The sequence below is a fragment of the Cyanistes caeruleus genome, chromosome 1 (assembly GCF_971803275.1).
Source record: "Cyanistes caeruleus chromosome 1, bCyaCae1.hap1.1, whole genome shotgun sequence".
In the NCBI taxonomy this organism is placed as follows: domain Eukaryota; kingdom Metazoa; phylum Chordata; class Aves; order Passeriformes; family Paridae; genus Cyanistes; species Cyanistes caeruleus.
Window position 1 is genome coordinate 78,466,516 of NC_141701.1, and position 16,398 is coordinate 78,482,913.

Genomic DNA, 16,398 nt, shown 5'->3' on the forward strand with positions numbered 1-16,398 from the left:
TACCATGAGAGACTTCAATTACTGTTAATGGCTTAAACATTTTTATGAAAGACCTTTTGCCCATTATGGTAAAATTGTGTAAAGAAGGTGTGACCATCAAAGCCCTGCTCTCCCTGAATATGCCTCTGCATAGGAACTTTAGACTGTGACTTAAACTGCCTAATGGAACTTGAGATAAGATAAAGGTGACACTATTGTCCAGTTATCTCAGATTTAGGGAGAAGTAAATAAGGCTGAGGGAGAAGAATGTATCAACAAAGAGAGCCAAACTCAGGACTGCCTTGAAAATCATCTCTGGCTGGCCTCAGGGACAGGGAGTATGGGGAGAAAGTTCCTGGATATGTGGCATAACCTCTGGTGAGAGGCAGTGAATATCCACCCTCCACACTGACAAACTTGCCCCCACCCCCCACACCAGGGAAGGTACCTGGACATCCCCACCTGGCCTGAACTTATATTAATCCACTGAACTCTATGTTTTGCAGGGACCTTCACCACCCAGAAGACTGAGAAGTGGATCAATGGAGTGGTGGTATTTTCTACTTAATCTGTCTCTATCACTCTCCTTCCCATCCCCTCACACCTCTTTTTTCTATTGCTTTATATGTGATTCTCTCCCTCATATTTAGTGTAAAATAACATCCATACTTTTGACTTCAGCAAATGGTCTCATTTACACCTTAATTCAGGCAGAGGCAATTTTCTAAAAAAGTTTAATAACCCCATTGTAAGAAATATACATTAATATTTCAGTGTTTTTGGAAGATGAAACTTTTTAGCATAAATTATTTTGATTTATTCCTTATTTCTTCCTGAAAAGGCATGTAAATCTGAATTTGCTAGTATGGATTATAAAAAGCCAGTAGCAAGTAAAAAGAACTACTTGTCTCCCAACTTACAGAGATAAGGTATTTTGTTTTATTTATTTACCACAGTAAGGTACAAGAAAAGGTACAATATTGAGCTTTGTGCCCTTTGATTTTTCTATAAATTATTGAAATACTTAACACTGAACATTTCATGGCTGTTGCAGAAATGAAACCAGTTTGGTTGCAGAAACCAAACTGAAACTGTACAGTTAGCCTCAGAGGTGTGTTCTCCCATCCATGTATGCACATAGCCTCTATTAGCATTAATGAGAACTAGCCATGCATATGGATGAGAGATCAGACCCCTTAATTTGTTTAGATGAGACCAATTTTAATCAGTGCAAGCTAATGCATAATTTTGCAGCATGCTTGTGTGGTTGGTGAGTCAACATGTTTTGAGGGTTTCACTTCATATTCCAGGAGTGCCTGTGTATGCTGAAAATATATGAAACATAAGAATGTCAGAAGATTAATCAGGAATATTATTCTCAGGGTACTTTGTCCCAGTGAGGAGCCACAGTGACATTGAGCAACCTTACAAAAGCAAACCAGGACGGAGAGCGACTGTTGAATGCCAGAAGCATGATTTTGCATTGAATCCCTACCATTAAAAAACCTTTAACACCCGTCATTGAAGTCTGTTATCATAAATCATTGCTCTTGATCATTAAACACAGTTCAGTAAACTTATGTTCCTAGTGAATCTTCAAAATCTGTATTACCTCCTAACCTCACTCAACCTCACAATAAGCTCTGTAAACATGTTCAAACAAAAACAAGCATCAAGAAAAATTATTAAGATGCATTACACAAAAAAAACCTTAAACCACAAAATACAAGATGAGACTAAAAACCTGCTCAGAGAATAACCTGTGATACTCTACCCCTCATTTGAAAATTATTTTCAGTCTCAAAAACAAAAAGCAACTTTTATTTTAAATACACTGTTTTTCTACTTCTTCATCTTCTACTGGTAATCATTTTTTAACTCTGATCAATCCCACTTTGTAGAGATCAGATTGTTTTTGGAGACACAGAACTGTGAAGGCATTGTCTGTTTTGTGAAAAAAAAAAATGCCCAGACAGATAAATATAGTAGTGCTTTTTTTTTTTTCCCCGAGAGAAAATACAAGATATTGTAGATTGAAGACATATACATGTGGGTAAATGACAAGAAACTGCACCTGTATAAATGCACCTATAAAAGAGACTACTAGTGCAGATCCATTTGGAAGATGATGATCCATAGTTGTCATTAGGCCATTTTGTTAATCTTTCCTTCAAGGTTTCACATTATCAGTGCTCAGACCATCTATTTGACAAATGTAACTTTTAGTTTCTAAGAGGTTTCAGCTATTGTGCTTTATGAGGTTCTGTGTGAAGTCATGAGTAACTTGTAAAGATCATCTTAAATAAAGGTATAGTGTAACCTTGTAGTACACCCCATAAGCCGCCACTCTGAAACATAGAGAATCAACTGAAAATAAATAAAAAGTTCTAAAAATGTTCTCATATTCCTGCCTTATTTCCACAAAGAACACAGAGCTTTTCCTACGAAATTTAGCACGAGGCCAGAAGAATATAACCACTAACCGATACGATACACAATGCTTCAGTTTCAAGAGATGCTATTTTTAGTACGACTGATGGAAAAGTAAGGCGACCACCAAGAAAACTGGATTATTTCATTCTAATATGTTACATCACTCTCATTATCTCAGTGGGGAAGAGGAGAGAGAGAAATGGTGTAAATGCACATGTAGACATTCACTCTATGCTGTGTATAAATAAATTGCCAGACATTCAGAGATCTACAATTTCAGATGCAGTCTTAGGAGAATTTAAAATAGGATTCATGAACATGTGACAAAACCTGCTTTATAAAGGCAATTAACACATGGGTTTCAAAATACTGCATTTTAATTTTATATAAACAACTTTACTTATTTATTTATTCTAAATATGCATTCCACCATAATAAGTGACATGACAAAGAGAAATACACTACTGGGGTACCTTTTTCATCTTGGAAAAGAGTAAATGTTTTTAAGGCCAGCAGCACATGGGATTGCTTCAAGTGAAAACGGCTTTTGGAAGTCAAAACTGATATTGACATTAAAATTTAAATGCAATAATAAGAGAAATGCCTCTGAGATGTCTGTTTGGATTAACTAATTTCAAAACATATTGCAGAGTATGGATAGAGAAGAGAGAACTGGAGAATGGTGTTAAGCATTTTCATCAGAGATGACGCTTGGTAAATTATTGCTACATAATTTTTATTACAGATGTTCAAAAGTATGAAAATAAAAGATTGTTATAGGCATTTTCTATGTGAATCATATTTTGCTGCTACCTAAATTCATGTAATATTTATAAGATAAGAACTTATTTTCATGAGTCTTAACATCTGAGGGAAAACAAGCTACAGTGTGTAGTTACTAAAAAGACTCCATAGTTTATCTTAACTGGGACTAAACTCAAACTGTCAGATCTTAAACTGACCCCAGACGTATATCATGTTACACATTTGGAAACTTATATAAACTCTATCTCTGATAATCCCCAAATAAAATATATGCACAAATAAATTAACTTCATGGTCTGAAAGTAATTTCTAATATTATTTTGTTCTCTTCCCTGGGCCAATCTATGTTCAACATCAAATTCAGCGCATCTGCACAACATTCCAACAAACTTCCCAACTTAGAAGTGTAGTATCCAAGATACATACTATGGTATTTGAGCTGAATCTTCAAATTTTTTTCTATACATGGTACCTCTGTAGCCAGTGGAAGGAATCTCATCATGTTTAGTTCTCTGGACAGTTAAAGCAGACCTCCAATAAAACACATTAAAATGAAACTTCATTGTAGTGAAAACTTCACTACCAGCAACAGCTCCTAGATTAAATAACCTAATCTGTCTAGTACCTCAGTAATTCACAGGGTGAATTACTTCACCATCATCTTTTACTTGAGTTATTGGAGGATTTATCACTACTGAAAGGTAAAAACAAAGTTCCTATTCTGTTCATCATAAGTAAAGGTAGACAGAAACATCCAAAGGAACTTTCAGTGCATGCTGACCAGGTGTGTAATCACAGACCTATTAAAGCAGAAAATTCTAACACAAAACTGAGTATTTTCCTTCTAATGTGTTCCTGTATTATGTCGAACTGTTGAGAGAGAAAGATATCAGTAAATTTCCCTCCCCCAAGTATTGTATATTTGCTACAGAATAAATCTAAAATGTGGTACTCTACTCTAGATGGGGCAGTTTTAATGAAATCCAATAGTCACTGCTGAAAAAAAAAATGTCCTTTTCTAAAGAACTTGGTTTGGATTGTGCTCTCTCACTTCATATAAAGACTTAAAATGTACTTATTCTTTTTATACCTTTTCAGAGCTCTTGTCAAGAAGGTCTTCATCTGGCCAGTAAATTATTTATTCTAAATCTTTATGAACTTTTTGAGGGTTCATTCACTTCTTAAATTCCTACTGTAACAAATATTTAAAAAAAGTTTTTACAAAATACACGTGGGTAATAATCCATGAAATTTTACCTGTACATTCCTCTTCATCTGTTTTATTTACACTACTCTCTAAATAACTTATGGTTGTGACCATCCCTCTGTAATTAAATTAAGCTATAACTGCATCAAAAGTTTTAGACAATAAAAGTGTAGTTGACTGATGAAAACAAAACAAAATAAAACAGAAGAAAAAAAAGATAGTTAAAATTCAACTGCATAACTTAAAATTAACAAGCAATTCAGTGGCAAAAACTTAATGAGAAAAAAAATACTCACAGAGTGTAAAACATGGCACCAAAAAAAGTTCATAAACATTTGCAGCCTTTCCAAAGAGAATTCACATCAGGACAAAGCTAACGATTATATTTTCATAAATTTTTTGGAGACTCATTTTCCGTCAATTTATATAGATGCCTAATCACCATAGCTTATGTAGATCAATTAGATAAACATGAAAGAACTGACTGAGCAGTTCTCATACCTGATTCAAAAGATCCTTTCCCCTTTCCCCTTTCCCCTTTCCCCTTTCCCCTTTCCCCTTTTTCCCCTTTCCCCTTTTTCCCCTTTTTCCCCTTTCTCCCCTTTCTCCCCTTTCCCCCCTTTCCCCTTTCCCCTTTCCCCTTTCCTTTCCTTTCCTTTCCTTTCCTTTCCTTTCCTTTCCTTTCCTTTCCTTTCCTTTCCTTTCCTTTCCTTTCCTTTCCTTTCCTTTCCTTTCCTTTCCTTTCCTTTCCTTTCCTTTCCTTTCCTTTCCTTTCCTTTCCTTTCCTTTCCTTTCCTTTCCTTTCCTTTCCTTTCCTTTCCTTTCCTTTCCTTTCCTTTCCTTTCCTTTCCTTTCCTTTCCTTTCCTTTCCTTTCCTTTCCTTTCCTTTCCTTTCCTTTCCTTTCCTTTCTTTTCCTTTCTTTTCCTTTCTTTTCCTTTCCCCTTTATGTATGCTTGTAAACAAAGTTGAAATTTAGGACTTTGGCTTAGGTATCTGGAAGCACCTCTGCAAAAATCAATATCTACTGAAATTTAAAGTAGGGCATGAGGGCCTGGGAAAGACTTGAGGGTCACAGATAAGGCACAGAGCACAGGGCACAGAGCCAAAAGAACACTTCCCAATGCTAATGGGAAAAAGGAGGTTAAACCCTTCTGTGTCCTGGGTCCTTTTCAAGCATTTCCAGTAATTAGTAATTAACTAATATGTCCCTCAAAAATCACAGACGTAGGAATTTGTCTCCAGTGTACAGAAAAAAAATCACAGCTTCTCCCTCAGCCTAGAAATGCATTTGGGCACAGAGATTTAATATCATCTTGAGTAAATTATGTTAAATTCAGTCAGATTGGTAAAAAATAACTGTCTGAATTCTTAATCAAAATTTTGCATGAAATTCTGTATATTCATTGTCTATTTTCCAACTGTTCCTTTCCATAAAGAATAATTTAATATATTAGAAACCAGAGCAATCTTTGATTTACAACTTTGGCCAATTTTGTCTTGAATTTGCAGCTGTTTTTCACAGTCTAACTTTCCAATAACTTTTGAGATTAAAAAGACAAAACCAGTAAATAAAAAGCAATGGTACAAAGAAGTATGTAGTGCTTAGAATTACGAAACAGACTTTAGTGAAAGCTGCAGCTACTCACCACCTATTGGAGCCATGCTGTGATGACACAAGGCAGAAAAGGGAATATTTTTATACCTTTTCTTTCTCTGTTAACAGAGAACACGCTTTTTTCAGAGAAGTTTCATGCTCAAATTGTGAACTGGAAAACTATACAGCTCTATATGCTCGCATATTTTTACTAGCAAATCAGTTATGTGCAGCTTTAAATTAAGCAAGTCAGTACATTTACTGTACTCACCAGTACTAGTCACATGCTTAATTAGGCTTGGAAGTCTTTTTGGTTAAAGAACCTTAATATCTTACAACAACAAGCAAAAGTAGTAGTTTATGAATAACTATGAAAATAACCCCAGGAATTTCAGATATGAAAAACCTGCAGGCATTTCATTTAAAGTTAATATGGATGAAATAAAGAAAGAATAACTTCTGATGAAAAGGAAAATCAAAGTTTACATTGGTACAGTTTCAAGTCTTAGTGATCTACTATTTCTCAGTTCTAATGCCTTACTACCTTTCAAGCTGCACGCCAGTAGATGTTCTTATTTGCATTTGCTATTCAAGCAGTTACACATACACAATCATACTAACACAAAGATTTGTTGATACTAAGTGAAAAAAAGATCAGAATCTTCCATCACAACATAATAAAGCTTGACAGTGAACTGTAGCTTAATTGCTACCAACACCTCTGATAGAAAGTGCTGATCTAGGCAATTGCTTGATGGCTCTTGATTAACCACATGTGAATGTGTAAAATTTGAGGTTTGTGGCCTTTGGGAAAAAGGGCAAGCAATTCTGGAAGACTAAAATTATACTGTGAGGTTGTTCAGGTAGAAAATTTGAAGAGTCAAAACCCACCCAGAACTTACATCTGGCTACTGATAAAAAAGTCAGTTAAAAATGTTTTGATCAATACATCAGCAACAAAAGGAGGGCTAAGGAGAAACTTCATTGGATGGAAGATGAAATATAATGACTAAGATAAGTAAATGTCTGAGGTACTTAATGGTACTTCTTTGCCTCATATTTTATGGTAAGACTGGTTGTTCTCTGGAGCTGGAAAACAGGCACAGGGAGCAGAATGAAGCCCCCATAACAAATGAGGAAATGGTCAGTGACCTGCTATACCACTTAGTCACATAAAAGTGTAAGGGGCTGGGTGGAATCACCCAAGGGTACTTAAGAAGCTGGCATAAATGCTCCCCAAACCACTTTCCATAATCGTCTTGGTTAACTGGGGAGGCCCCAGTGGACTGCAGTTTGGCCAGTGTGATATCCATCTATAAAGAGGGTTGGAAGGAGGATCTGGGGAGCTATAGACCTGTCAATATGACTTCAGTGTCACTAGAAGGAATAGAGCAGATCATTTTGAATGTGATCAGATCATGAACATGACATGTACAGAACAACCAAATGTTCAGGCCTAGTCAGCATGGGTTTAGAAGAGGCAGGTCCTGATTCACCAAACAGATCTCCTTTCCATGGCAATTCAACACACTTAGTGGATGAGGGAAAGGCTCTGGAGGTTTTCTGCCTGGACTTTGTTAATCCTTTGACACAGTCTTCCACAGCATTCTCCTAGAGAAACTTGCTGCTCAGGACTTGGATAGGTCCACTGGGTTTGCTGGGTAAAAAATAAAATATCTATATTATAATATAAAATTGGTTGGATGGATGAACCTGAAAAGTGCTGGTAAATGGGTTTATATCCAGCTAGTGGTCAGATCACTAGTGGGGTTCCTGAGGGCTGAGTTTTGGGGTTATTCCTGTTTAATATCTTCATTGAGAACATGGATGAGGGGATTGAGTGCACTCTCAGTCATTTGGGCAACAGTGTTTATCTGCTGGAAGGCTTTGCAGAGGGATCCGGACAGGCTGGATCAACGGGACAAGGCTAATTGTAGAGGTCCAACAATGTCAAGTGCCAGGTCCTGCATTTGGGTCACAACAACTTCCCGCAGCACTACAGGCTGGGGGCAGAGTGGCTAGAAAGCAGCCCAGCAGAAAAGTACATTTTAGGAGTGCTGGTTGACCACCAGGTGAACGTGAGCCAGCTGTGCCCAGGTGGCCAAGAAGGCCAATGCCATCCTGTTCTGTATCAGCAGTAGTGTGGCCAGCAGGACCAGGGCAGTGATTGTCCCCCCGTACACAGCAAGGTAAGGCCACACTCCAAACCCTATGCTCTGTTCAGGAACCCTCACAGCAAGAAAGACATTAAGGTGCATGTCCAGAGAAGGGCAACGGAGCTGGGGAAGAGTTTGGAATGCAAATCTTCTGAGGAGTGGCTGAGGAAGCTGGGGTTGTTTAGCCTAGAGTGGAGGAAGCTCAGAGGAGAATTTCACACTCCTTACAACTACCTGAAGGGGGTTGTTGTGAGATGAGGGTTGGTCTCTTCTTCCATGTAACAAGTGGTAGGGGAAGAGGAAATTTCAAGTTGCATCAGAAGAGGTTTTGTTTGGATATTAGGAAAAAATTTCTTCATGGAAAGTGCTGTCAAGCACTGGAACACGCTACCCAGGAAGTGATGCAGTCACCATCACTGAAGGTGTTTAAAAGACATGTAGATGTATCACTTTGGGCCATGATTGGTTGGACTTGATGATCTTAATGGTCTTTTCCAACCTAAATGTTTCTGATTCTATTGTTTCTACTTTCATCATTTCTTGATGCCTACCAGATGGTGGATATCATGCTACTTATTTTCACATTTTTGGAAAAAATCTCCTTAGTAGTCTCAAATCTACAGCTGTCACCATGACAGTTTTATGTTTTTAAAAGCCTGAAATGCAAATTAAATACAAAAAGAAACTCACAATATATTTCAAGCAAACTGAAATTAAGTAATTGTCAGTCTTTTTAAAGAACATTTTCACTTAATATTTTGTCTACTTGAATATATTTTGTCCCTTGCCATATGTCTGTATTTGGACATAATACCTTTGACAATCATAATTTTAAATCTGTGTTCCAGAATTGATGAATTACCAGCAACCCATAGATATTCAAATGCTCATGAAACCAAATTTAATAAGAGAAATCTTTTTGTTGGTTAAATGTGTTGACTTATTTCAAAAAGCCCTGTATTTTGTGAATTTTCTTATACACATCAAATAAAAGAAATGAACTGTCATTTAAGGTACAAATGCAAATGTTCCTTTTCTTATAAGCTCATGTATTTTGTCTTGCTTTGGAAAGGTATGGATATGTTCTTGGCTAGCTCCTCTATGCAGTTACGTTTCTATCCCAAAAAAATCTTCCAAATTCGGGAATTGGAAAAGCCAAACAGAAGATTGTGGAACACTTGGCCAACCCAAAAGTTTGGGTTCTGTTTGAAGTTTGTCTCAGAGACCCTTCTTAGACTCCAAATGTTCAGCACTATCTTCAGGCATGGTCAGCAGCGTAGTCCATACGTTTCATAGCAGCACATCATCTCTGGAAATCTCTGTTATCCTGCCTCTCCTATTATGAGATACCTTTGACAGGAACTCCCCATTAAGCTCTGGAAAGCTTTAAGTTCCTGAATTTCCAATTCCAGAAGGCAGTTGGAAGATACTATATGGCATTTTTTACAAAGGAATAAACTTTTTCTGTCTAGTCTCTTCCAGATGAAGTGTTCCAAAACTATACAGACAACTGGTACTACATGTTTCAGAATAACTGAGACCTAATTTTGTCTCTTAACATTTTGCTTATAAGGACTTAGACTTCTCCAGTCAAAGTTTGGGATGTAGATCTGATCCCCTGTCTACTCCCTTGAGAGTATGCAGGAAACTAATTAATGCATTCGCCTTAGCATAACTTAACTGGTGAGTAAAAGAAAAAATAGTGATTTTTTTATTTCCTTTGTATGCTTCTTAAAGAAGACTTAGGACTACAGCAGATGCCTGGAGTAAAGTTACAGATGTATTAGGGGGCCAGCTTGTATAACTGTTTTGTTTGCCTTTCTAAATCTGAATTGGATCATCACCCCTTTCATAGCACAGGCTTCAGATTTCTGTGCTCTAACTTTTGGCAATGGCCTCGCAAATTTAAGTGTGACATAAGGAGTGAATTCTGTTATCAGACTGCACTTCAAATATACTCCATTTTAGTACACAAAGATCACTGAAATTTCATTGCTGTTGTCTGACAGAGGCAGCTAGTGCCTGTCACTTCATAGAGTCCTCTACTTTATATTCCTTAAGGAATGGGGAAACACGGTGTCAACTTTTAGATTTGCATTTTTAAAGTTAAATGCACTTAGAAAATTCTCATTTGCTTACTGTTAAAACTGACAACTAACATATTACCACACTTTTTTTTGTTTTTTGTGTGTTTTTAACTCTGCTCTTGTTGTTGAATGAGAATCATTTCCTGGCTACCTGAAAGACAAAGTTTAAGCTGTGAGCGTGGAAGAGACATACAGAGTCATTTCATGAAAAACCTTACTCATCTATTTCCCTCTCTTCTTGATAATTTCTTATCAAGAAGAAAGAACATCATTATTGACGGGAATTATCAGGATGACAGCAAGTTGCTGTCACATTATAATAAGGGAACATTATGGGATTTCAAGTTTAGAGTGTCTAAAATTAAGAAAAGGACTTGAAGCAGTATAAAGGAGTATGGGTTTGTACTTTGATTACTTCAGTGCCTCTATTATTGTGGCCACTAATTTTCTTTCTAGAATTGCTTATAAAAATAGGGGATGAATAATGTTATCTTATTTGACAATTTTAATAATTTAAGAATTAGTTTATTTTTCATTATGAAAGGTAAAACCATGAGCTGCAATTACTATGTCTTCCTTCGTGAGTGATACATTTGCAGTTACTCCAATTCTGGTGTTCAGTATGGTTAATACTCATTTAGTTGGTTGAGTATGGTTAATAACTGAGATATGCTTTAGCACTCCCTAGTTACTGCATTGGGCATTAGAGAACAAGAATTAGAAGCATTGACTAAGGGCTTAATCCACCTCACTGGGAAGTCAATAAGAAAACTCAGGTTCACATCACAGCGACTTGAATTAGTCCTAAATACACAGAATAAAAAATCCAGCTGGTGGTACAGTTCTTATGTTTGGTTTACAATTCAAACAGAATCCTTATGAGCATGGGGAAGTTAGGACTAAGAGTAGGAATTCTCTGGAATTTATTCTGAAGTTACTCTAAGAAAGTAGGTAGAGAAGTTAGAAATTTAATAGATACTATAAATGATGAGGACTTGTATTAATAATAAACAGAGAAAGTTATGACAAATAATTACCATAAGCATTATATAAACCATATGATTTGTGGTATCAATGAACTATTTATTCACATTAAATTGCAAAAATTAATGCTTATAGGAACTGTGGAATAAACAGATTGATGTCCAGTATGTTATTTTTATACAATTCCTAAAGGGTTAAGAAAGGTCTTCCTAAAGCTGTTAAGAAACAGCTTCACATATAAAGAATTCAAATCAAGTTATTAAACTTAATGCAGTTATAGTTGTACAGAGAGAATGGACAGTCTTGACTTAATGTATTAAAAGTTACAGGAGTATAAAAAAATGATCAGTGTCCTTCATACCATATTCAAATCTTGATTTTTGTACAGGAAAGAATAGTGCCTGCTTCCATATGTCTTCTGGAATGTAATGAGTCTCAAAGAGAATAAGCACTGTAATTTTCTTCCACTGTAAAACTGGATTAATGCTATCTCATGTTTGACTTATTTCTGTCCTGAAGGAGTCTGCAGAAAAAAAAACCCCTCATCTCAGTAAAACAATAGTACAAAGAGAATCTTTGCGTATGTATGCGTGGCATACAGGATGACATACATTGCCTTTATCCTTACCTAGTGGATAAATTATCACCTCACTTCTACTCTGTTTTCTGATCACTTTCTTTATTTTAATACAGATTACATGGAGATTAAACAGCTACTGAACTTTTGTGAAGGACACTAGAAAAACAGTTCCTTTTTAGTGATCACAAATTGTAGAAGTTGAAGTTAATTGACATAAAATAGTCTACCCCAGTTAAAATAGAAGCATATGTCTCTGCCACAGTTAGAATATTCTCTTTTTCCCTGAGAAAATGATCTTTTACACTAAAGGCTTCATGCTGTTTTTATCCCTGTATGCTTTATGAGCATTAGTATGCTCATGTATCAAGATTTTCAGTGGAAAAACTCAGCTGCTTGTGAAACAATACAAGACAATTGTCATAAACAAAGAAAGTAGACAGTCTCCCAATACCTTTAAATTTTCAAGAATTCAGAGCTGGTTTTTATGACTTTTTGCTTCACAGAAGTGATTGGGACAGTAATGAATATAGGAAGGAGTGACATGTCAAGATATACTACAAAGACAATATCTCCTTGGTTTTACTTTCTTTTTTGAAAGTGAAAGTATCAGATCTTGATCCAGTACCACAGAAATCAATATTACAAATGTTTCACTGAATCAAAGTCTTACAATAATTTTTATGGTATAATTTATAATTAAATAGCTACTCTAAAATTAGTACACTTGATAAAACTTATTGAAGGAATCATCCCAGCATGTGTCATTGACCTCAGCGTGAACAGCTTTTAGTGATGAGATATAAGCAGCATGCCTAGACACCCAGGCATATGATATTTTGTAATTTCTTTCACTTACCTTACCATAACAATTCAATTTGAAGTAGTAGAAAATGCTGATGTGATTCTACTAGACAGATATTGATGTTAGCTGTTCTTATGGAAACTTATAACATTATGGAATAACCTCACTGAAGTCACTTGATTTAGTTGGTGTGTTTGAGACATGATATATTGATAAGAGTTTGTATGCTGCATGAAATGCAAGGTGCATTTTCAAACTGCAACTGTTAATGTTACCCAAATGATCTTCATAAAGAAAGCCCTACAAAAAATGATAATTTGAATACAATAGAATAAAATTATGAGAGTGATGCTTTGTGTTTGGCAGAAATTATTTAAAGAAATACCATCTTACTGAAATGATCCTGTCAGACTAAATGCTCTGTCTACACTACTGGACTTCATTAGTTTTTGGTAAAATCCAGTATTTTATAACAAAGAAAAATTTAAGAGTTGATATCCATTGAACATAGTAGTTTGATTTTGAGCTATAACTTGCCACAATTTCTACCCACAAATGTGGTATTTATGTAAATGTATATATCACAGAAGTTGTACTGGGCAGAGGATTATATAAAGTCTAGTTTACATGAGACTGATGTTTTACCATTGTTTTAGCATCTAGGATGGAAGAGCAGCAAAGGAAGCATTATCTCCCTTTGTGATTGAAGGAGCATAGGTTTGCTTTTTTTCAGGAACCAAGAGAGCTTCAGAAAGATAAATTTGTCTTACAGACACTCTACAGTCAGTCATCTGCAATATTGTAAATTAGACATTTTAAAATTCCATTCTTATGATAGGCAAATGTCAAGTCATTTTCAAAAGAATAATTGCTGTTCACTTTTACAATGTTCCTGCATTAGTAATGATAGGAAAGGAAATTAACTAATAGAAAAAGGTTCTATTTTTATTGCCTAAATTTGCTGTTTTAAAGATGTCTGCAGACCCAATAAACAAGAATCTGTTTTCAGACAAAACAGAAGATTCTATGATCACAGCACTTCCACTCTTTTTTAATTCCATGCAGTTGAATTAAACAAAAGAGAATTTCCTTTACTTATAGACTAAAATATTTGCTTTCAAAATCTTTCATAACACACCCCTAGTAAAAGTATGCAGCCTGATCATCTGATGTTCATCCACTGTTTGTCTTCATGTGATGACTGTGAACACTATTTCTCAGGTGCTGCTTCCTTGAATTCAGAAGTCCACTTTACCCCAAAAGCATTAACCCAGCCAGGTTGCATTTCTTTCTGTTCTGTCATGTTAGATGTGCTCTACAAAAAATAAGGAACATTGACCTTGAAAGGAAAAGGGCAGGCGGGGGGAAATAATAAATCCCGCAACCAAACCCATTCAACAGCCCAGACCAAGATCTAAGCTCTGTCAAAATGATTTCTTATTCCATTTTACTGAAGCAGTGCCATGCTTTATCACTTCTGAGTTCATGCCTTACAGCAGAGGCAGCCCACTTGAATTGGTAAGTTGTTTAGTTAAAGTACACACATGCTATTCACATTGTCAATATGATTTAAAAGGAAAGAACATTTTGCAGGTGTAATACAGCCATAAATGCAACAGGAAACTTAAATCCAAAGGATGAGAGCACATGTAATTAATTGTTGCCTGTCTCACTATGCTCCTTCTCCTTCCCATTTACAGCAATACTATAGTCAGGCACATGGCACTGGTGACTCACTGGTGGAGATGGCAGCATTAGACCTTCCAGGAGCTTCTGATGAAGTCTCACAATCATAAGCAAAACTGGTCAGCTAATCTGAGTTAAATGTCATGTAGTACTTTCATTACATCACTGCACACACAATTGTGCACAAATTTCAGTACAATGAGAAGAACTGCTGAATTTATTTTGTGACTATGCAGATGCTGAAACACCTAAATTAATTGCTAGTTTAAAAAAAATGTTTTCCAAGTCACCAAAGTGCTCAGTTTACAACCAATAAAGTTTACACTTCATTACATCTCTTCAGAAGTAGTTGTGTTTATTTATAGATATTTTATACAAGTAGGTTGAGCTGCTTGGTTTTTGTGGTCCAGCCAGATTGCTACTTTAATAGAATAGATCAAGTATTGCCATACAGGCATAGACTTTTTTTTTAAAAAAAAAAGCATAAGGCTCTGTATTAGAGCACAAACCATACCTTAAAAGACATATTGGCTCAAACAGCAAGGAAATAAAAACCTTTCTCTCCTCATAATTTGCAAATAAAGAAACCTGGACCCAGGATGCTTGAAATGACCTATAACTCAGTTTAATTTTATTTTAATGTAATTGAAAATTCTTGTGAAGGCAATCTTGAAAGTTGAGCTCATTTTCTATTGCACTGCAGTAGAATACCAAACTCTGCATTTCATGTAAATTAACAACACTATCAGACTACATTGAATCTAAACACTCCTGCATCTGTACTTTGTGATATGTGAATAAATAAAAACTTGAAAGTAATGCAAATGAAGTCCCTGACAAAGGATCCATAACATTCAGAACTAGGTCATAAGTGAATGCATTAGTGTTCAATATAATTCCATCTTAGGTTTTAATGTTCACCTTCTTCTCTTGTTCTTGTTGCCAATTGATTATCTTTCAGTAAAGTTTATACATTACCATTAAAAGTTAATAATGCATAAATATTAAACACACCATTGTAAAGTTAGCAACACTATTAATATCCTCAGTCTCTGTAGGCAATACTAGAAATTACTAAGATCAGTATCAATAGTCAGAATCATAAAAATCCTGTCTTTCTGGAATTGATAGCAATAAACAAAGTACAAGATACAATGGATATATAATACGGCCACATCTTCCTACAAAACTGGTTCCAGGAAAGAAAAGACAACACTTTTTAAACAAGATATTGCTCTGAATATTACACCATTTTCTATCCTTTTGTCTGTATGTAATACTTGCAAAATGCTGTAAAATCTTAAGGCACTATATATTCTGAAAAAACTTAGCAATATTTAGTTCTCTAGATTGTTCAAGGGAAAAAAAAAACAACAAAACAACAAAACACCACTGTAGCACTGAAGGGCAGAAATGTTGCTGACAGATTCCCCACTGCAGATCCCTGTCAGGCAGGGCATTATTTTAAAAGCAGGCAAAGACTTAAATATGCATAGTTGCTCTAGATTTCAGTCCCTCTAGGTGACAACAACTAGCTAAAGTAGACATGTGTGATAAGCTTTACACACTCCCAAGGGTGCTAAATCATTGTGTTGGCTCAAATTTGGTTTTTAAGAGCTTTGTTGACTTCACAGCTGGTGAGTTGACGCTTTCTATCGCTCCACCACTTGGCAACAGATGCCTCTTACTTATGCACAGATGCTGAGTATCCACCCAACCCTAACATTAGCCTTGTGTTTTGAACTAATTGGGCCAACACAGTTGTAATTAAGATTTGAATAATTAGAAAACTAGCATGATTACTTTCACAGTTAATCCTTCTATTGTACCTTTACATTCTCTTTTGCACTATTCTGCAAAGGTCTTATTTCTTTGGGTCCTGCAAATCCAGCAGCCTTCTAAACAAGTGGAATAAAAACGTATTTTTCTGATAATAATATTTAAAGAAATTTTAAAGAGCTGGTTTCACCCTGATTTAAAAGACTTATAGTGTGCAGGTAGACTGGCTTTTTTTGTTTTTTTTTTTTTTTTCTTTCATTCTATTTACCCATTACCTGGATACCTTTATAACAGCCACACAGGAAGGAAAACCATATACAAGAATGAGCAAAGATTTATAAGAAC